Below are 23,407 nucleotides of genomic sequence, written 5' to 3' on the forward strand. Positions count from 1 at the left end.
ATGAAACTACTGTCATATGTCCTTCTTTTGTAATTTAACACCAGGGTAATTCACATGTAAATTGACCTCTATCATAAAGGCCACCTGTCTAATGTGACCATGTGATCCCCCTTTTGGCACCAGTATGGTCGAATAAACACATGTATAAAGGCGAAAATGATGGAAGATAAGTTCATGTTTCAGTCTTTAAACTGACATTTTCAAGGGCATTTTTTGACATATTTTTTTTTATTAATTTCCTTCTTTAAAAAAATCTGTTGAAAAATCATCCTTTAAACTGAGAAATTATCACCATTTTGTCCTACATGATTGAGTAACCAATCTCCATTATGAAGGGCATCTGAATTTGTGAAAGTACATTGAGTGGCTATCTTAGATGGTCACTACTATTGGTGGCTATCTTAGATGGTCACTACTATTGGTGGCTATCTTAGATGGTCACTACTATTGGTGGCTATCTTAGATGGTCACTACTATTGGTGGCTATCTTAGATGGTCACTACTATTGGTGGCTATCTTAGATGGTCGCTACTATTGGTGGCTATCTTAGATCATCACTAATACAGGTGTGTAATATTGGGTATTCCTGCTAAGTAGTTTCAAACATGATGGGTTTTCGACCATTGACAAGAAAGTCACAAAGATGCCAAAAAATACCCTGATTAACACCTGCTAGCAGTGGTTGGAATGGTGTTAGATAAAAATATTTTATGTCTTATCAGCTTCATTTACAGTTTCTTGATTTATTTATTTCAACCTAACAGTGGAATAATTTAACTCACTGAAGCCATTGGATTAACAAAACAGAAAAACAATATGAGATCTCAGGATAGCACTGATTTGATATTAATGAAACCTTTAATGCATGGAGCTATGGCCGTATTTTTTCTGAGGTGTCAGTTGGAATATTGAAGGCAATATTTAGATGGCAGTAAGAAAATTCACTGGTCTTTGCGTATTTTTGAGTTGTGATGAATTCCGTAAATTGTTTAATTTTCAATTTTGAATTTTCACTCCTTATTGTAAGACTCGAGAGAAATTTCCACTGCTAGAAAATTTTGTGATTATCACCACCTTGCGAAATATATGAAAATTTGTCTTACATTTAAAGTGGTTTATTGTTCATGAATACAATAGAGTTTGTTAGATACTCTGTAGTTAAAGCTGATGCATTATACAGGGTTTTATCACAACAGTGGATTTTGAAACATTTTATATTTCAATCTTTTGATAAAATAAATCTCAATATTTTTTACAAATAAAGTTAATGGTGTTAAGGGTAAATGTTTTTCAAGTTCAATTGTAGAATTCTATAAGGAAATACACATTTTTACTGACTTTGTTTACAAAAAGTCACATTTTGAAATTCTTGATGAATAGTTATAACACTTTTAACAGTTTTCTCATCATTAATCTAAACTTGTTCTTTCCCAAAGTCATTTTGCACATTTTGATTGGTCACTTTAACTTTTGATGATTTAATTTCATTGGTCATTGAAACTTGTGTAATAATTTCTTACAATCTGATTGGATGCATGCAGCCTTTGACTTTGTATAGCCCAAATTTTGTTGATTATACTTCTCATCATCTTAGCTGCATATAATTTTGATGAAAATATTGACTTTAATTTGTATATATTTTCTTAGCTGGTTTTATTTAACAGATTTTTAGACAACCAAATATACATATCAGATATATTTTATTTGGATTATTACTAAACCATTAGGAATACATTTGTAAATACTTAGCTGTATCAGATTTTATTGTTGTTGATATTTTTCATAGAATGTTATTTTGGAATTGAGAGAAGTACGTCCCTGACTTGTGTTTTATTTTTACATTTATTCAATTTGACTACTGTAAGCTGTTACAGTGACTTAATGTGGCACAGCTCATGTGACCTCCCCCATATTTAGATAGGTATAACATAACCACATGGATGATAAATTTACATATATGACGCTACAAAGACAGTTGAAGAACCATGTTCTATATTGAACTTTTCAAGGTTCAATATTTTAAAGGCATTTATTGAATCACTCCAATCGCCAAGTTGCTCAGTGACCTTTCTAAGTTTCTCAGTGACCTCACCAAGTTGCTCAGTGACCTCACTATGTTGCTCAGTGACCTCACCAAGTTGCTCAGTGACCTCACCAAGTTGCTCAGTGACCTCACCAAGTTGCTCAGTGACCTCACCTAGTTGCTTAGCAACCTAATCTTTTGACTCTCTGTTCATAAAGAATCCCAGTAAAATGTATGTACAATACAATATGAAGTTTGCTTTTTTTTATGTATCAATATTTACATTATACCAGCCAATAACCTGTATCTTAATGTGTTATCTTTAATTAGCTGACTGCTTCTATAGTTAATCCAAATGAATTATGGAAAAAATCTACAATTTATGACTGTCTTTAAAAAGATATATTTAAAAAAAAACCAATTAGTCCTGCATCCCAAATACATTAAAGGGCAGTGGTTGTCTTGTTGCTTCGTGTTTGATATGGGACACAACACATGTAAAATACACCATTTGTGTACATGAAATTTGAAAATCCGCTGCATGACTACCATCGCCCTTTAATCTGTCCATGCACTTCTTACACAGTGTACGTGTTCGTAATTTTTCAACTATGACCATGTATTTATATGCTGACTTGATTGATAATACTCAACACATTGAATGCATTATCAAGTTTTTAACATATTAGTCACAATAAATATAGACTATACCATCATCTGTGGGCTACAGTACAGTATATGTTACACAGTGCATTCATACTTTACCCACCGCCACTATGGCTATGGTAAATAAAAATGTCACTTGTAATTCAAGGCCAGGCATTTGCAATGTATGGTTACTAATATAAATCACTTTATTGTCACATTCTTTAATATTGCATATTCTATTTATATTCAGATTTATTCAGGTTTCTTGATATGAGTTTTTGTTTGTGTATTTTATATCATTATTCAAGTTATCTTGATGTATATTTTTGTTCTATACATATGTGCCTTTTCAATTGTTTTTTAATAAAAATCACTGAACTTTTTATTTTGCATTAATTATGGCATTATAAAAATAGAATGTTAAGATGCATTTAATATGCTTCCTGTGAAAACTAGTTAGTAGTGGAAATAATTTTTTTTTTATTATAACCAGACCTGAAAAAAAAACATGATATTAAGACACATAAATGAAATGCATTTCCATGCTGCTACTGGCAGACTACACCTACTTATAAGAGTAAGTACCGGGTAGTCAATGCAAAGTTTCACTAAGATTTTGACAATCAAGAAATCAAGAAAGTAATCACCTAAATTGTATTATTTCACACATACAAAATGTACTATTAATATTGGGTGCCTAATAAGATATTTGTACATATACCGGTATTATCAACAGATATTACAAAATATAGTTTGTCATTTATCTACCCCTCCCTCATATCATCATCTTCATAAGGTTAACATCAGTGTACATTATCAATTTCCAGCTTACAGTAGGCACTGATAATTTACACTGGTATTTACCAAGTAAACCTTGATAAAGTGAAGCATTCCATTCAGTAAACCGGCTATGAATGGTCCTTCAGGGGTAGATAAAAGACGAACTATATTTTGACAATATATTTTTCCTACTCTCTGTGCTACTGATGAGAGTCAAAGGTCAGTTAGGCTAAGTCTTTTCCACGAAACAAAATAAAACGAAACAAAACAAAACCCTAACCCTAACTCGCATTTTTTTTCATAGGCCTAATAATATCTGAGAAAATTTCACACTGTGAAACACACAATGAATAGCGCCATCAGTGTTCAACAATTCCAAAATGGCTGTCATGTCATGTCAGCACAAATGAATCAAGTTGCAAAGTAGGCGGAAAAAGAGGTGGAAATTAATATTCTCCACAAATATATTTCTGTGATGTGGCGATGTTTGAAGTCGTTCAAAATTTTGGTTTAATTTAATTAATTTTTTTCACGTTTCGTTTCGTGGAAAGCCGGTCATTTAGCCTACATCCACCTTCTAAGTAAACTCCTGCACTAGAACGTAAGAAACATTCAATATAAAAATAAAGTAAAAATAAATAAAGATAACTTGGACCCTGTAAATGTACTAAAACTCCACAAGTGGTCCTCCTCCCCTCCCTAGCAAATGCCAGTAGATTGCAAATGAAACATAAACTTGCTGTCAACAGATCATTCTGCATTATCAAAACACATTAATAATAATAATAACTTTATTACACTACTATGCCATCAGAGGGTGCAGTATGGTAAATAAAATACAAATCATAAGAAAAAATACAGTAGCTAGACTATAAGATAAAATTAAAAATAAAAGATGTTAAAAGCTTAATAGGAAAAACAAATTAAGGATAGTTACAGGATTCTCCCAATGTAGAGATGATAGCTATCATATACCTGATTTCTGTTTTGCCTTATTTAGAAACTTTGCCAGGGGTATGAAGCACGTCATTATTTTAATGAAATTATCTGTTTTATTTAGTTTATTTTTAATTCCTATTTCCTGAAACAGCTCCCCTCTTTCTTTATTGAGAAATTCACAATCTAGGATAAAATGTTGTTCGTCCTCAACTGAATTAATGAGCATATGCAATTCTTCACATTTTGTACAAAGAGTCGCCACCCTGTGACTGTTTAGGGAGATCTTTCCCAATTTCGGTGGGAAATCCATTACTTCAATTATATTGTTATTATTACAATCACCAGGGTAGGGATAGATAATACCTAGTCGTTATATACACGATACGCAAGAAAACGCAGCTAAGTGAGATTATCTTGCGCACATGCAGACTATGAAGGTCTCATGCCACTAATTAACCAATGGCTGCTCGTAGCCCTCAATTTAAATGCCCAGCAAGAACCAATGAAATTTTTTAAATATTATTTTTCTCAGGTGCTCCCTGTTTGAGGGCGTAATCACCTGGGTCAGAGGTGAGACCAACATGTGGTCTTTTGTTTACTACTTAGCGGCTGTGTACCTGTGGGTTTATTCTGTGTGTTAATGGATGTTCTAATCTTGGTGTTTTTCCAGTGATTTCTCTTGGTGCAATCCAAATACAGTAGGTGTGTCTTGTTTACCTGAGATTTGCAAGAGTTTGAGCTGGCCAACATGTTAGTTTTTTTCATATGGTTGATTACTGGCATGTTGATTTCCCATTTTTGAGCCATATTTTCAACTTTCTTCGTCATTTTCATATAGCAATCTCGTCATATGTTAACATTGTCGTCTATGGAAATTCAATTAGTGGTATGAGCCCTGAAGAAGAAATGTGTTAACTCTATATAGGATTTTGTGTGATAGAACTGTAGAGGGCGATTCGGGGGGGGGGGGGTGCTCGCATATTTTCCGTACAGCCCTATTTTAAAATCAGCTGTTTACCTCTCCTGTTTTCAAGCAAGCAACACGTTTGATTATGACTGATCGGTTCCTACTAGACATCACCGTCAATTTCAAGTCTATTATGAAGAGGTTGCTTCTGGTTAAACGAAAGGAGACCCATGCAGTTAACAAGACAGTTTATCTAGTTCTGATGTGATGAGTAAGTACCACGTTTTCGGGCCTAGTCCTTACGAGTCACTCCTAGCTAAGTTTATAAAGCAGTTGATTTCTGTTGACATGGTGCCCTTTGACTGTTAAGGAGCCTTACATCTAAGTGGTGAAAACTGCCTTGGTTCAACACTACATCTAAAGTATCAAGTCGTAATTAGGAATGCTGGTTAGCTTGACATAAAAATCATGTTTGGTAAGTATCTGTTCATGTCGTCAGAAAAACTTTGTTGAAGGTCTATTTCTTGAGTAACCTTGCTTAACTAGGTTTGCAGCTAATGAGCTATGTCTTACTCGAAACTCGTTAAATGGCTTGCATGTTTTGCAGTTTCTTAAAGGGTCGATCGTCACTTGCGCACACGTGAGAATTGAGCCACATACGCTAAGAACGCAAAGGCTCATGGGTAGACGCTTGTTTGTAAGCAATGACACGCTATGGCTACCTGACGCATGCGTAGGTGACGACTCCCCCGCTTTGAAAGTTGAGACATGTATACACACCATAAGCTGGAGATGAAGAAATGTTACTTGAAAGATACAGCAAATAGATAATTTCAAAATTGCAATCCCGCTAATAATACAACTTAATGTGCAAACCGTTATGTTTAATTTCGACGAACAGATCAAGGTATAAACACATGTTATCATATATATGTAATACATGCATGTACTGAAATATAACAGCATATGTAAGAGGTAGAATTTAATATGTCAAGAAAAACGTGTAACAAACACGCAGCAAACTGCTCACTGATAGGTCTGACTGGTAGGAATAGTAGCCCTGTATGGTATGAATTCGGTAATTAAACCCATTTCTTAATTATGTAATCTACACTACTATGCACTTCAATATCACATGCTACTTACATTCTTCTCTACATACTTTACCCTTTTGCTCAATAATTGCCGTCGTTTTTCAATGTACTTAATACTGCATACATGTCATGGCACACACCCAGCATACACAGTGGCATGCATGCCTTATAAATACACCTTAAATGTGAGATGAACATTATTTTTTATTTATTTCATATGTTAAGAACACTGACATTGTTTTCGGGGAACTTGACCCACTTAGCTAATACCACCTACACATAGATATAGCGGATTCAACCCAAAGTAATACACATATAGTTCATTACAGAAAGTCCAGCTTTATTCTTTTAAACAGACAGTTGAGATAACCCCTCGCTACACAGTTCTACAAATTCTCTTCCTTAAAAGTCAAAAATCTAAGGCGTGGCAGAGTAAAAATGCGATTGGCCAATCGCTGCAGTCGTTGACACGATTAATATAGGTTACCAGGTATGTGTCTCACGATTAAAGCCTTGCAAAGTTGCCACTACTAAATACAATAAGTAAACAATCTATTTGTCAAATTCATTAAATATATGTTCATAATCTCCACCCTAAAAATGCAAGTTGTTTGTTCTAAACAATAGTGAACCGATTGTGCGAACGTGAAGTCGCTAGCATAACAAATCAATACAAAAAATCAACACAAAATAAGGTTTTAAAGAACTGTGCTCTTGTCTAACATATTTACATCTTTTCTTTATGTCACAATTTCTAAAGAATTTTAAAAGAAATATGGATTTCACTTACATTTGTCTACCTAATTTACTTAAAAATTCACTCACTCGACATTATTTTTATTGGCTTTTTTACTAAACTTACACAACAAAAAGGGAAGTATAGAATTATGATAAGAATATATAAGAGCTCAAAGTTTAAAACTGTTGACAAATTGCTGTAAACAAGATTACAAGATTAATTAAAAATATCTGAACAAACAATCATCACTAATAGCTTTAACAATTTAACTGCAAATGTATGTTTGAAATAAAATTACAATTTGCCATGGAATACAATATCAAGTCAAGCTCAAATATACATATTACCTTCTAGTTATTAACAACTGAAAAAACTGTTCATTTAATGCATAGTTAAGCAACCATAGGACCCGGAAATCTTTTATAAAAAATAACACATATCTAATTCCCTTATATTCAAAAGCTAATATATATAGTTTTTTTTTGCGAGCTATATGTGTTATATGCATTTTGCAATTAAACATTAAACTCACAGTTTTTACAGTAGAAAAAAAAATCACCAACAAAACGTATTTTCCCTATTGGGCCATTCCAGTTCATATCTGCACCCCCTGTTGATGAGCTTCATGTGTGTTTACTTCATACAGGGTATAATTTCCATGGGTGTATAAGTCATACAAAGTTTTATTTCCAAATCACCATTCACCATACAGTAATGGAAATCCAAAACTATAGTTCCTACTTATGGTGTTGATGAGTTCTTTTGTGACACCATACAGAGTAGGATTACCAAATATAACTCTCATCATATGCTAATTTACCAAGTTCAAAATTTTATATTTGATAATGGAAATCCAAACTAGTCCTGATTCACAGTGTTGATGAGCTCATTCGTGCCACCATCCTTATCTAAATTCAGTAATAACTATTTCATACTGGCCCAATTTTTTTTACCATATACAGTCATAAGTCAAGTTTTTTTAGTCATACTGTTGGAAATCCAACCTCATCAACCGGTATATGGCGAGATAAACTAGGCCATATTTTATTTAGTAGCCATAACTGCCTGGATTTCCAGGAATTTTTTTCCATACTCGTCTGGATTTCCAGATTCTGTTTCTCCATATACGTTGGAATTCCGGGGTATTTTCCCCATCATACAGTGCTGGAAATCCGACCACATCAAGGGGGGGGGGGTGCAGATATAAACTGAAATGGCCCATTCCAAACCATCCCTTTGTATCAAATTCACTCACAGCATACGTTACGCCAATGGAAACTGTGGATCCGAGTAACTGCTGGTATATTAACCCATTGACTTGGGTTAATGTTTCGAAAAATATGATTTTATATGCTGATTTTATTCATCTAGATTGGTTTTCCAATGGAATCAAAAGTCACTAAATTATTCCATGTTCCCCTTTTTATGTTACTCAAAATGTGTTATAAGCCAAAATGAAACAATTTCAACTACAAGCAGCAGATGTAATAGCCTGTATATAATGACAACAGTAAATAACAATTTGTGAGTAATCACATGACCTGGTCATTATGTTAAAATACATACAATGACATTGAATTTACCCTTGACTCAGTAAATGAGTACATATTTGGACATTGTGTGTACATATCATTGTACATTCTGTTTGGTGCTTTGGAAAATACATCAAGAATACCTCTTTTGTGGGGTCTGTCATCAGGGGAGTACATTGACAGATAGGGTTTGATCTCAGGTGAAATCATCTTTAGTGGTATTCGGTGTAAAACATTTCTGTTGATTGCTCCAACAACTACTGGCTTGTTATAGGTGTCATCTCCCTGTAAACATTAAAAATGCAAATACTTTTCTATGTTGAACACAAATCATAGTTATAACAATTAATTATTATATTCTTAGGTCAACATTTCCAATATAGTAACCAATAAGAAGTTAGAGGAAATCATTGTTCTTATGTCTATCCCATAGCTGTGTGTAATATAAATATGAAATCACTTGCGAAATATGCGAAATATACAATTAGACGAACAGTATTGATACGATGAAAAAGTGTGGAATTGTGAAAAAAATCTTGTAATTGTATACCTTTTGTTCATGTATTCCTGTGTCTTGGAAAAGAACAATGATACTATCATGACCAGCATCCATTGGAGGAACAGAACAATGTATAAAAACGTATTACCCTGCACATGCCTGATCTAAAGTGCGAAAAGTGTTCAAATGTGCAGTTGAGTCTAAACCTACGTAAGAGAAAAAACTTGCCACATCGAAATAACCTGCCGATATACAACAAACAACTCTCTGATTAGTCTGACTGTTAGGCGTTATGAATTTGTAGTTGCATTGACTCTGAATGTTACGACACCGGAATATATTTTCCACGTCCATATTTGAACACGCCAACACGTCAAAAAAAACCATGCTTAGGATTAAACTGTTATATTTTTGAGTTATTATTACATAATTGTTACATAAGAAATATGTAAATTTTGTATGGTCTATATGTAAATCAATAAATGAATTTTATTCTACACATAGAATTGTGACGGCCATATTGTTGGCTGGTTGTGGATTCAGCTATGGTAATGCAGAGTTCATGAGGTCAGCCAATGCTAAAAAATTTGATCGATCCATGACTTTCAATTGCTTGCAAATCCACACAGGGCCATGTCTGTGGTGCCAAAAGTTTTTCATCTTTACGTTATCAATATGCAAATTTCAAGTTCTCAATTCAATTCAAGTCTTAAGCCGCTGAAACTATTTTCAAGCAAAGTGACAGGACTGTATGACAATCTTGCTAATGAAGACATTATACATTTTTGAGCATTATACATCTATCACCTGGCGAGGAAGTAAAGTGCTGGTACATTAGTTTCTCGTTGGAGGATTATATACTAGCATTCCATCAGTAATGTCATCTGTCAAAACAGAACTAACTTGGCCAAGTGGCACCATCGCCCTTCCAATACCTGACATTCAAGTGGGTGAGCATGCCATATTACTTTTTTCAAGTAGACTTAATATTTATTTAGCCCAGTATAGCATGAATTGGGTGATCAAACCCATTTCGTAATTATGATAACTAATATAAGTATATATTTTACCAGACCACAATACACACAGTTCCTGCATACTATCAACAACTGTATCGCACAATATCTGAACACATTCTGCTGCACATCTTATGTACACTCCGCTGCACACCAATATCTTCGTCAGTTTGTGATTCACTTAGTAATGCATAACACTTAAACATTCATCCATGTCGACACACACAGTTGTACGCATACCTTATAAATAAAAAATACACTTTAAAGGTATTAAATTTATATATATTTAATTGTTTCCTAAGATATGATCACGGTAAAATAAAAACACATTAGTTGATAACTAATAAAACCATACTCTTGTCTAATATATCTACATTATCTTTAGGAATGTGGAAAAAAGAAAGAAAATTAAATCTTATTATTAGCGAAAACAGCTACTTTCACACAAATTTCCCGACATAAATTATGTTAAGTCACGACCAATCCAATTGATCGGATTATTAATCTTGTACTACAGTAAAAAGAACTAAAGAATCATAATAAGAACAGCAAGACAAGCAACAATATACACATTGTCATTTAGCTACTACAGATTATTTGATTGGTTGTCTTATACAGGGACAGATTTTTAGTTTATCATACAATCCATGTATCAGGGTTCTCCCCAGAAAAAAAGCATAGCGCCGGGGCTAATTTGCATAATAATTTGCATATCATTTACATATCATGCAATTCCTTCATTGATTAACAGAACTTATTTACAATTATGAATATTAGTGAGCTCAGTCACAGGGCAAATATTTTTTTTAATGGAATCAACACATTATATTTCACAATTTAGAAGAGTTTGAAACATTCTCGAAATACAAATGCTGCAGACTAAAAACACAAATAAATTATTGTTGCAATTTAATTGTTTTGTAAAACGTTGAAGGAAACGCATTCAAAACGTTAAGCCAGATTTATGTTCACGAATCTCATAATTTTATTCACTCCAAAAACATTCTCCTTCAAAAAATCGATCACGTAATTAATTGACGTATTGTTGTAATTTATTATTCGTACCATCAACTTCTAAAACGTTTACAATTACAGCATGCATGTACATCCATGATTACAGTAATGAGCGAACAAATAAAGCTTCAAAACGATCATCAAAGTTACGACGTGACATAACTTACTTGGCCATGTTATACACCAGTTATAGCAATAATTCCTCAACAAATTTTACTTCTTTTTTTTTTTTTATATGAAATGTAAGTAAAATCCGACTTATTTTTATCGGGAGCGATTATTTTTGATCACTTGATCGCTTCGGTAAAAAAAAACAGACCCGCCATGATGTTTGTGAAACATTAGCATGTGTCCTTTGACCCGATGGGTCAAGAATGCCATTAACCAATCAAAATGCCGCATGGTAATGCCGGTAGAACCCGAAGTTTTCCGAATGGTAGTGATCATAAAGATTACATTGCGGAAGTAAAGCGATGTCGGAGCACGATGTGTTGGCATCGATTTCAATTGACAACTGCATGATAGCTTTCGAAATAGGTGATTTGCAATTTTTAAAAGGTAAATTAGGTCTTGAAAGAAGAGTTTTTACATGATTCGCAATGATAACAGTTCAAATGTATTTTACCAAATCACGCAATAAACACGTTTTTTTCTTGAGTAGCGTGAACTGATCGTGAACTCCGATTTGACCATGTTATATCGAGGTGGAATTGATTTTGAAATAATTTTAACTTTCAATCTAAAGACTGTGTCTATCGCAGAAAGTATTTACTTACAAACAAAGAGGTGCTAATTCCACAAATTTGACTAGCCGCTACGTATCGTGCGACTAGGTCTATTGTTTATAAATTATAATCCACGACTTACAGGATGCGTGTCGGTCGGTACGTAATTATACTAACAATCAGACAATAGTCCTCGTCGGAAGCATGTCCGTGGTGGTCACTAATTTTGAGTGACGGTCGGGGCCGACCGACGTGGCGAACAAAGATTTTTCACATCTGATATTGGCATGTCAAATATGAAATCAAGCGCCGAGGTGGGAACACATAGCGCCGAGGTCCCAAGTGAAGCGCCGAGATTCACAGGTATAGCGCCGCGGACCTCGGCGCTAAAAAGCCCTGGGGAGAACCCTGTGTATGATTAATAATTTTATATCTTATTGTATTTAACAACGATAGATGTATATCACATCAGCAATCAAATCAAATCAAATCAAATCAAATCACCAATCAAATATACGTTGCCTATTCCAAACCATTGGATCTAATATAATCATGGTATTTACTGACCCATTGGGAAAATGCTCAGACAAAATGCTGCTTTATTCCAACACTTAAACGTTGATCTAATCCATATATTGAATTATTGTACAGTAAAATTCATGTAATGTAATCTAGAATAAATACAACCTATGTCCCAATGACCAAGCTAGTAATCCAATAATTCAATTAAGTCAGCACTATGTTATTGAAAAGTTATTCTAAAATCATTCAGCCATAATTTCATTGATAAAACTCATCAATCCATAGTCGGAAACTTATTTTAATAATTTTTTCAAATCATAGTTATCATGCAACTACTGAATTCTTTCATTTGTGTATAATATTCTTTGAAACAGGACTGAACTACTTCCTTTAACATAAATGTACAATTGGATTTACAAAGAAAAGTTGTCATTCCCTATTTTATGTTTGAATACTGTCAATCAATCTAAGTCAAAATGAAACAATTTCAACAACATTTCTCTTAACCTAACCTCTAGAATGTACACAATGACATAACAATCATTTGTGAGTAATCTGCACGAATATCCTTCGTCAGCCTGAATAGTTTGTTAGTATACAAATTGTGTTGTACATGTATTTGCATTTGATTCAGTAAATTGGAATTTACTGTCGTACGTTTTTAGTTCATTATACACATCTGGAATTTCTTTATTACGGGGTCTGTCTTGGAGATATCCTGGCAGACATGGAATTATTTCTTGTAAAATCTCATTGAATGGTATTCTGGGTGAAACATTTCTGTCAACTTCACCAACAGCTGATGGCATGGAAACAGTATCATCTCCCTGTATAGATTAAATATTTAAAAGTACCACATTCTCATATTGAACATAATTACTGGTTGTGAATAACTTTTGAATAATAAAATAAGTATAAAAGTTACATTGACACATATTAAAAGGATATTTATATATATATATATGTCAAGTAGCCAATGAAAGTAGGGTACATTGTCTCAGTGGCACCTCTTCTGTGTGTAATTAAAATGTGAAAGTACTCGAGAAATAAACAAAATAAATGATTAAATATTCTGTAGATGTGTACCTTTTGGTCAGGTCTTCCTGTGCCTTGAAGTAAAACAGCAATGCTATCATGACCAGCATCCATGGCTAAATCCAGCGGAGTCTTGTTATCCTATGAATATATGAATACATATATTTCATATATACATATATTCGAACAAAATATACTCACTATAATATGATATAGTATACATATGTTATGCATTACAGGGATAGTACAGTACAATGCGTAGATGTAACTGTATACTGCCTGAGTGTGTAATATACGGTATCCTCTCAATAACTTTTGTAATATACATCTTCCTCGCCTAAATGCTTGGCGTGTGAAGCCCCAAAGATAGGTAGCCGGTAACTTCAAACATGTCGGTCATCATTTCATATTTGAAATGAATTATGGCACGCTATACTTTAAGGATATGCGTTGAAATATTCAGTACCTTGTCAACTGCAGACTTCACCAGTCCTGCTTTTAATAATATTTTAACCACGTTCACATGCCCATTCTCAGCTGCCAGATGCAAAGCAGTTTGATCGTTCTGTAATAAAATACAAAAGCAACATGACTGGAAATACATTACTACCTGTACCAGTGTAGTGTAGCATAAACTGAACACTTACCATGTCTTTTGCATCTTTGTTGACCATTTTATTTACAAGTATAGATACTATTTCTGGATAGCGATTAGCAGATGCGTAGTGGAGTGCAGTCCATTCATTCTATAAATATAAATTCAGTTAAATATAGCAAAGGTTTTATGTCGACTAATATTAGTGAATAATCGTGATATTGTTGCATGTTGCCATCATTACTGAGAAAACAAATTATTATAGTACCATGTCATGTGCATCTGTGTCAACATTCTTCTTTATTAATAATTGTATTATGTCAAAACATCTTCTGTCAGCTGCTAGATGTAAAGCTGTCCATCCTTCCTGGAAAATAAATGTTAAGATGAGTTCAAGATGAATATGACTAAGGCAATAATTTTATAATCTATTGAATTTGTCAATACAAATAACAATTGTATAGTAATTGAATGGTATTTGCTTTCCCGTTTGTACTAGCAGGAAGAGTGACAACACCTAAAAAGTCTAGGTGATCCAATTACATGTAAACCTTTTGAATATATATTATATATTGTCCAATGTTTGTGAGTTGAAACTAACTTCTACTTATCAACATAACTAATAGAATGTTACCTTTGTTCGCAACTGATGTCTCGCAGAGTAATCTAGTAAAATCGCAACTATGTCTGTATGACCACGCTGACATGCTGAATGAAGAGCTGTCCAACCATCCTTCAAGTACAATTATAAAATTAAAGTGACAATTAATTTATTTATTTGCTAGGTAGTTGATAGCATGTCGGTGTCGTAATGATTTTTTTAATACATACCGAGAATATTAATGTAGAGCCAATGCGTATTTGACAAAACATACATCATATATACATGCTACATACAATGAATAAATATATGAGTGTACGGGCTATTATAATATGTAAAATGAATATCTGTATCACCTTTGTCTGTTTATCCTTTTCAACTAACCCGTTTAAGAGTTACATGCTACATACAATGAATAAATATATGAGTGTACGGGCTATTATAATATGTAAAATGAATATCTGTATCACCTTTGTCTGTTTATCCTTTTCAACTAACCCGTTTAAGAGTTCTTACACTAAATACAGTCAACCAAGCAACGTAAAAACATCTATTGTTACCTTAGTTTGAATAGTTGTATCAAAGGATGCTTCTAATAGTGTCGAAACAACATTGGCATGACCATTTTGACATGCCAGATGTAGAGCTGTCACACCATCCTGCAATATATAAATATGACGTTTATTCAACCAATTTTACTATACACTAAATACAGTCAACCAAACAAAGTAAACACATCTATTGTTACCTTTGTTTGAAAAGTTGTATCAACGGACGCTTCTAATAGTGTCTTAACAACATTGGCATGACCATTATCACATGCTAGATGTAGAGCTGTCCAACCATCCTGCAATGTATAAATATGACGCTTATTCAATCAATTGCACTACACACTAAATACAGTCAACTGAACAAAGTAAACAGATATATTGTTACCTTTGTTTGAACAGTTGTCTCAACAGATGCTTCTAATAGTGTCCCAACAACATTGGCATGACCATTATCACATGCTAGATGTAGAGCTGTCCAACCATCCTGCAATATATAAATATGACGCTTATTCAATCAATTTCACTATACACTAAATACAGTCAACTGAACAAAGTAAACACATATATTTATAACTTTGTTTGAACAGTTGTATCAACGGATGCTTCTAATAGTGTCCCAACAACATTGGCATGACCATTATCACATGCTAGATGTAGAGATGTCACACCATTCTGCAATATATAAATATGACACTAATTCAATCAATTTCACTATAAACTACAAACAGTCAACCAAACAAAGTAAACACATCGATTGTTAATTGGTTTGAACAGTTGTATCAACAGATGCTTCTAATAGTGTCTTAACAACATTGGCATGACCATTATGACATGCTAGATGTAGAGCTGTCACACCATTCTGCAATATATAAATATGACGCTTATTCAATCAATTTCACTATACACTAAATACAGTCAACCGAAGAAAGTAAACACATCTATTGTCACCTTGGTTTTAACAGTTGTATCAACGGATGCTTCTAATAGTTTCCCAACAACATTGACATGACCACTTTGACATGCCAGATGTAGAGCTGTCACACCATCCTGCAATATATAAATATGACGCTTATTCAAATTGATTGCAATTTCACTATACACTAAATACAGCCAGCCAAACAATGTAAACACATCTATTGTCACCTTGGTTTGAACAGTTGTATCAATGGATGCTTCTAATAGTGTCCCAACAACATTGGCATGACCATTATGACATGCTAGATGTAGAGCTGTCCAACCATTCTGCAATATATAAATATGACGCTTATTCAATCAATTTCACTATACACTAAATACAGTCAACCAATGAAAGTAAACACATCTATTGTTACCTGGGTTTGAATAGTTGTATCAACGGATGCTTCTAATAGTTTCCCAACAACATTGGCATGACCATATTGACATGCTATATGTAGAGCTGTCCAACCATCCTGCAATATATAAATATAACGCTTATTCAATCAATTTTACAATACACTAAATACAGTCAACCAATGAAAGTAAACACATCTATTGTTACCTTTGCTTGAACAGTTGTATCAACAGATGCTTCTAATAGTGTCCGAACAACATTGGCATGACCTTCTAGACATGCTAGATGTAGAGCTGTCACACCATTCTGCAATGTATAATTATGACGCTTATTCTATCAATTTCACAATACACTAAATACAGTCAACCAGACAAAGTAAACACATCTATTGTTACCTTTGCTTGAACAGTTGTATCAACGGGTGCTTCTAATAGTGTCCCAACAACATTGGCATGATCACATTGACATGCTAGATGTAGAGCTGTCCTACCATCCTGCAATATATAAATATGACGTTTATTCAATCAATTTCGCGATACACTAAATACAGTCAACCTAACAAAGTAAACACATCTATTCTTACCGTGTCTTGAATATTTGTATCAACGGATGCTTCTAATAGTGTCTTAACAACATTGACATGACCATTTAGACATGCTAGATGTAGAGCTGTCCTACCATCCTGCAATATATAAATATGACATTTATTCAATCAATTTCACCATACACTAAATACAGTCAACCAAACAAAGTAAACACACATATTGTTACCTTGTGTTGAACAGTTGTATCAACTGATGCTTCTAATAGTGTCTTAACAACATTGCTATGACCATTTTGACATGCTAGATGTAGAGCTGTCATACCATTCTGCAATATATAAATATGACGCTTATTCTATCAATTTCACAATACACTAAATACAGTCAACCAAATAAACTAAAAACACATCTATTGTTACCTCAGCTTGAGCAGTTGTATCAACGAGTGCTTCTAATAGTGTTCGAACAACATTGGCATGACCTTGTAGACATGCTAGATGTAGAGCTGTCACACCATCCTGCAATATATAAATATGATGTTTATTCAATCAATTTCACGATACACTAAGTACAGTCAACCAAACAAAATAAACACATATATTGTTACCTTTGCTTGAACAGTTGTATCAACGGGTGCTTCTAATAGTGTTCGAACGACATTGGCATGACCTTGTAGACATGCTAGATGTAGAGCTGTCACTCCATCCTGCAATATATAAATATGATGTTTATTCAATCAATTTCACGATACACTAAGTACAGTCAACCAAACAAAATAAACACATCTATTGTTACCTTGGTTTGAACAGTTGTATCAATGGATGCTTCTAATAGTGTCCCAACAACATTGGCATGACCATTATGACATGCTAGATGTAGAGCTGTCCAACCATTCTGCAATATATAAATATGACGTTTATTCAATCAATTTCACTATACACTAAATACAGTCAACCAATGAAAGTAAACACATCTATTGTTACCTGGGTTTGAATAGTTGTATCAACGGATGCTTCTAATAGTTTCCCAACAACATTGGCATGATCACATTGACATGCTAGATGTAGAACTGTCCTACCATCCTGCAATATATAAATATGACGTTTATTCAATCAATTTCACGATACACTAAGTACAGTCAACCAAACAAAATAAACACATCTATTGTTACCTTGGTTTGAACAGTTGTATCAATGGATGCTTCTAATAGTGTCCCAACAACATTGGCATGACCATATTGACATGCTATATGTAGAGCTGTCCAACCATCCTGCAATAAATATTATTCGCTTATTCAATCAATTTCGCGATACACTAAATACAGTCAACCAAACAAAGTAAACACTTCTATTGTTACCTTAGCTTGAACAGTTGTATCAACAGATGCTTCTAATAGTTTCCCAACAACATTGGCATGATCACATTGACATGCTAGATGTAGAACTGTCCTACCATCCTGCAATATATAAATATGACGTTTATTCAATCAATTTCGCGATACACTAAATACAGTCAATCAAACAAAGTAAGTAAACACATCTATTGTTACCGTGTCTTGAATACTTGTATCAACGGATGCTTCTAATAGTGTCTTAACAACATTGGCATGACCATTTAGACATGCTAGATGTAGAGCTGTCCCATCATCCTGCAATATATAAATATGACGTTTATTCAATCAATCATTTTCACCATGCACTAAATACAGTCAACCAAACAAAGTAAACACATCTATTGTTACCTTGCTTTGAACAGTTGTATCAAAGGATGCTTCTAATAGTGTCTTAACAACATTGCCATGACCATTTAGACATGCTAGATGTAGAGCTGTCACACCATCCTGCAATATATAAATATGACGCTTATTCTGTCAATTTTACAATACACTAAATACAGTCAACCAAACAAAGTAAACACAAATATTGGTACCTCAGCTTGAACAGTTGTATCAACAGATGCTTCTAATAGTGTCTTAACAACATTGGCATGACCATTTTGACATGCTAGATGTAGAGCTGTCATACCATTCTGCAATATATAAATATGACGCTTATTCTATCAATCTCACGACACACTAAATACAGCCATCCAAACGAAGTAAACACATATATTGTTACGTTGGTTTGAATAGTTGTATCAAAAATTGCTTCTAATAGTGTCCCAACAACATTGGCATGACCATTTATACAACTTTTTACTGGTTCAATAAATGAATGTCTTTATCTGTTTTACCATTTTCCTACCTGTGTTATATTGTTTCTACCAGCCCCATTGTTAATTAACATTTTCACTGCATTCAGAGATCCTGTTGATGATGCAACATGAAGAGCAGTTCTACCATTCTGTTGATGGAATTATTAATCATTTTGGCAGTCTTTAAATACGAACGTCTAAACTTTTTGTAAGGCTTGTTATAAGAAAGCAATTTTGATAATATGCTTTTCCCGCATGTCATGAATCGATGTATCTTTATTAAAATTATATGTAACCTGAAACAAGTGAGCTATTGTTAAACTCATTTTACCTACCGGCGATCTTACATCAACATGTAATTTTGACATTAATATGGCCTCAATCAAATCTTCATTATTTTCTGAAGCAGCATCATGTAAATCTTTATAGAATGTCTGCAACAATGACAAATTAAAACACATGTTATTGTTTAAAGGTGTGTATCAGATGATTGCCTATGATGTACATTCTTTCTGTCACCAGAAACAATTTTTGATATTTTTAATCCCTTACCACAAATCTTTTATTTGCATTTTTCCTCGACAATTGTGGTTGCTTCTTTGTAGCTGTGTTATGTATAAAAGCGGTCCTATGTACCTATTTTTTAATGTTTGCATTATAGTAATCAGGAAACAAGTTTACACTCAAGAGATGAATAAGAAAAATAAAACCGCTTTGACTTTCAAATTTAAATATATAAATCTTGAATAAATATTGTCCTGTACCTGTGTATCAGCTTTCCCTCTATGTTCATAGATACTTCTTGACGATTCTGCTTGTACTGTGTCTTCTATTATGTGTTCAATTACCGTATGACCTCTAATATTGGCTAAATCCAGTGCTGTATATCCATCCTATATAAAATACAAACCAAAGATAAGTAAGAGGCAATAATTTATTAATTAACAAAAGAATATTATGTCATTAGAACATTAGTCAATTATGACATTCAGAGATCCTTCGCCTGACCATTGACATGTTTCAGCTTACTGACGAACTAACTATAGAAGCTGGCCTTCGGACAGTAATTTGTTTTGTTTATCTACGGATATAGAGAAGGTCTGTTGTTGGTACCCCCGAAAAATACACCAGCTCTCTTTTTGTTCATTACCATAACTCATGGTCAATCAGACATCGAGAGGCTAAGCTGCTGATGAAAATGAGTATGAGGCACAAACCCATACCCAAAACAATGGGACTAGCATCTCTAGCAGTTTATAATCATTTTACTATCAGCCTGGTAATTCTGATTGAGAATTTAGAATGAAAAGCTGGTTTTAAATGCATGTAATTGTGTGCGGCATTATAGATTCAGGTTACACATATTCATCTGGTCATTATGAGGGTGTGTTCATTAGATTATGTTTGGAACAAATAAAAATAAACAATCAAAGTTGTGTATGTTTCAACGTCGCAACGTGAGTTAACGAGTCATTGAACTGATAACACTTCGGATTAAAATATCAATATTTGCAAGTTCTTGTATGAAAAATATGCTGTACCTTATCAGTAGCTTCCCAATTAATCCCACTGTGAAGCAGGAATCTTGTAACATTGATACATCCTGCTTCAGCAGAAACATGAAGTGCAGTTCTACCATCCTTAATGAAGAATTAGAGAATTACATCGAAAAAAATTACTTCCATAATATTGTTGTCTTCATGCACTAATTCTTGTCACTAGTACAACGTGAGACACATAAGGTTTAATCCGTTTGAGCAATTGTACATTGATCTGCCAGACAACTCATAAATTTAAAAATGTCAATCTCCAGAATATGTGTCATTCATACTTTCTGATAACGCTTGATATCAGTAGCAGGATTTTACATGCGTCATAATTTGGCATACAAGTAGGCGAAGTACATAATTTAAGGCGATGCGGCATAGGTATATCGGTAATTTTTATTTCGTATGTGCATACCACATGAAAACCAATCAATATCGTATACTGGTTGATATAATAGAACAAAACAATTACATGTTGATTGATGTGAGAACAGAAAATTATAGTTGAGATGATATTATTTATGATGGATTTATGGTGTAGCACATACCTTTGACAAAGCATTTACATTTGCCCCAGAATAAAGCATATCTTGTACTAATGTAACATCATCATTCATCGCAGCTTCATGAAGTAGTGGCATTTCATATGCCTGTAAAACAATTAATAGTATAAGATCAAAATAAGCGTGGCCACCATTCAAACATTTGAGGTTAAACAATACAATTAACGATATTAAACTACTTTTCAAGAACTGTCCTATATGTACAGTATATATATATATATATATATACATATATATACATATGTATAAGATGCATAGTACATTTCAAACCCGAAGAATTATTCAATCACGAATGTAATATTGTATATACCTCTTTTTCCAAATTGTCTTGGCGTGAAATTTCTTTGTCTGATGACAAACTGACTTCGTTGATATCCTTACTTACTTTTCGTACAATCGCACCACTCACATCTACTAAAATAATTGTAGTTATTGTTATTAAAAAATACTGTTATGTATAGCATTAATATGCAACTTATCCAAACATGCACTGATCCACCCCAAAAAGTCATTCATTGAGATATACACACTATTTCTACCAAATCCATTCTTTGTTGATGTGATGTTAGCCTCCAAAAATACATACAGTAAAGGAATGAAGGCTATAATTTCATGTGTCAAGACAAATAATTACTATACAGATATTCTAGACTGGCAAGATAATTTAGCAGAGACTATACCACACCCATGTGTAGTAACAAACTCACCATTTAGGTCAAGAATTCCAAATTCGAAAAAACATCTTTTATAATTCCAGGTCTCAACGGTTGTCTCCAAAATGATCTCTATTGCACTGAATTCTTTGATAACATTGCTTGTCACAATGTCATTCTGGAACAATCCATTGATGTTTCCCTCTTTATAAGTATCCCATAACAAACTAAATGCCTTGGAGTTGGAACATTCAATCACAACTCTCAGTGCACAATCAGCCACAATACAATGTTTGACACTGTAACCATTTCCGTTCTTAAAATATTCCATTACAGATGGAAGATTGCCCATGGATCTAATATTTTTAAAGATAGGTAGTGTTTTTTCTGTAATATCATGTTCTTCATTGACATTTGCGACATATGATCCAACTCGTACTAGAAATTCAATCTCATCTGAAAAAACAAAACAATAAATGAAGTGTTGCCATCACTCACATCTGGCTTAATATACACATTAAAACTCTAGGTATGATTAACAAAACTACACGAATATAATACATATCACACTGCTGTAATGTCCACGCACTTGTATTGAGAGTATAGTAGTCACACGCTGCAGTTCCACTTTGATGAACATCTGGAATATTTCCATGAGCTGTAATAAATGAAAATTTTATTAAATCTTACACAAGATGTAGCATATTGTGATTCGATTTGATACCATTTGTGTGACTATTTTATTCTTTCAAGGGAATAATGTACCATATGTTCACACAGTGTGAACAATGGCTTCTCGTTAATCATGACAAAAATAAGAATCCATATACACTGCACAAACCTTGTATATTGTCTGTTGAGATAATTACTGTTGACTGCAAAATGTTTACATTTATGGCTGCAGTAACATCAGCATCATCAAAGATTTGTCGCATCGCTTGTGTGATAAGTATGCCAGACATGACATTTTGCACTTCGCCAGACTCGCACTGATGTTGAAAATAATCTTTGTCTTTCTCAGACAAAAAGAGAAGATTTAGCATCAATGAACCATGGTCAACCATTGTCAATATTGCCTTATATCGTTGTTTTAAGAGCGTGTTTAATTTCTTCCTTTCAATACTATCAACGACACAGAGAGCATCAATGATTTTATAATACTCATCCAGTGCCGTTTTCAATCTGACTGCTTTAATCTTGTCGTGATTGAATTGTTCAAAAGATACTCGAATTGGCAGATGATATGCTGCAAAAAAGAGATGGTTTACAATTAATTAATGAAGACATTAACGCATTCGGTACAATGATTACAAGATTTACAGCCAAACAAATCCCGAAGAACTACAAAACAAAAAAAGGATTCAGTAGACAATAAGC

This window comes from Saccoglossus kowalevskii, chromosome 21 (assembly GCF_978046115.1).
Source record: "Saccoglossus kowalevskii chromosome 21, keSacKowa6.1, whole genome shotgun sequence".
Lineage (NCBI taxonomy): Eukaryota > Metazoa > Hemichordata > Enteropneusta > Harrimaniidae > Saccoglossus > Saccoglossus kowalevskii.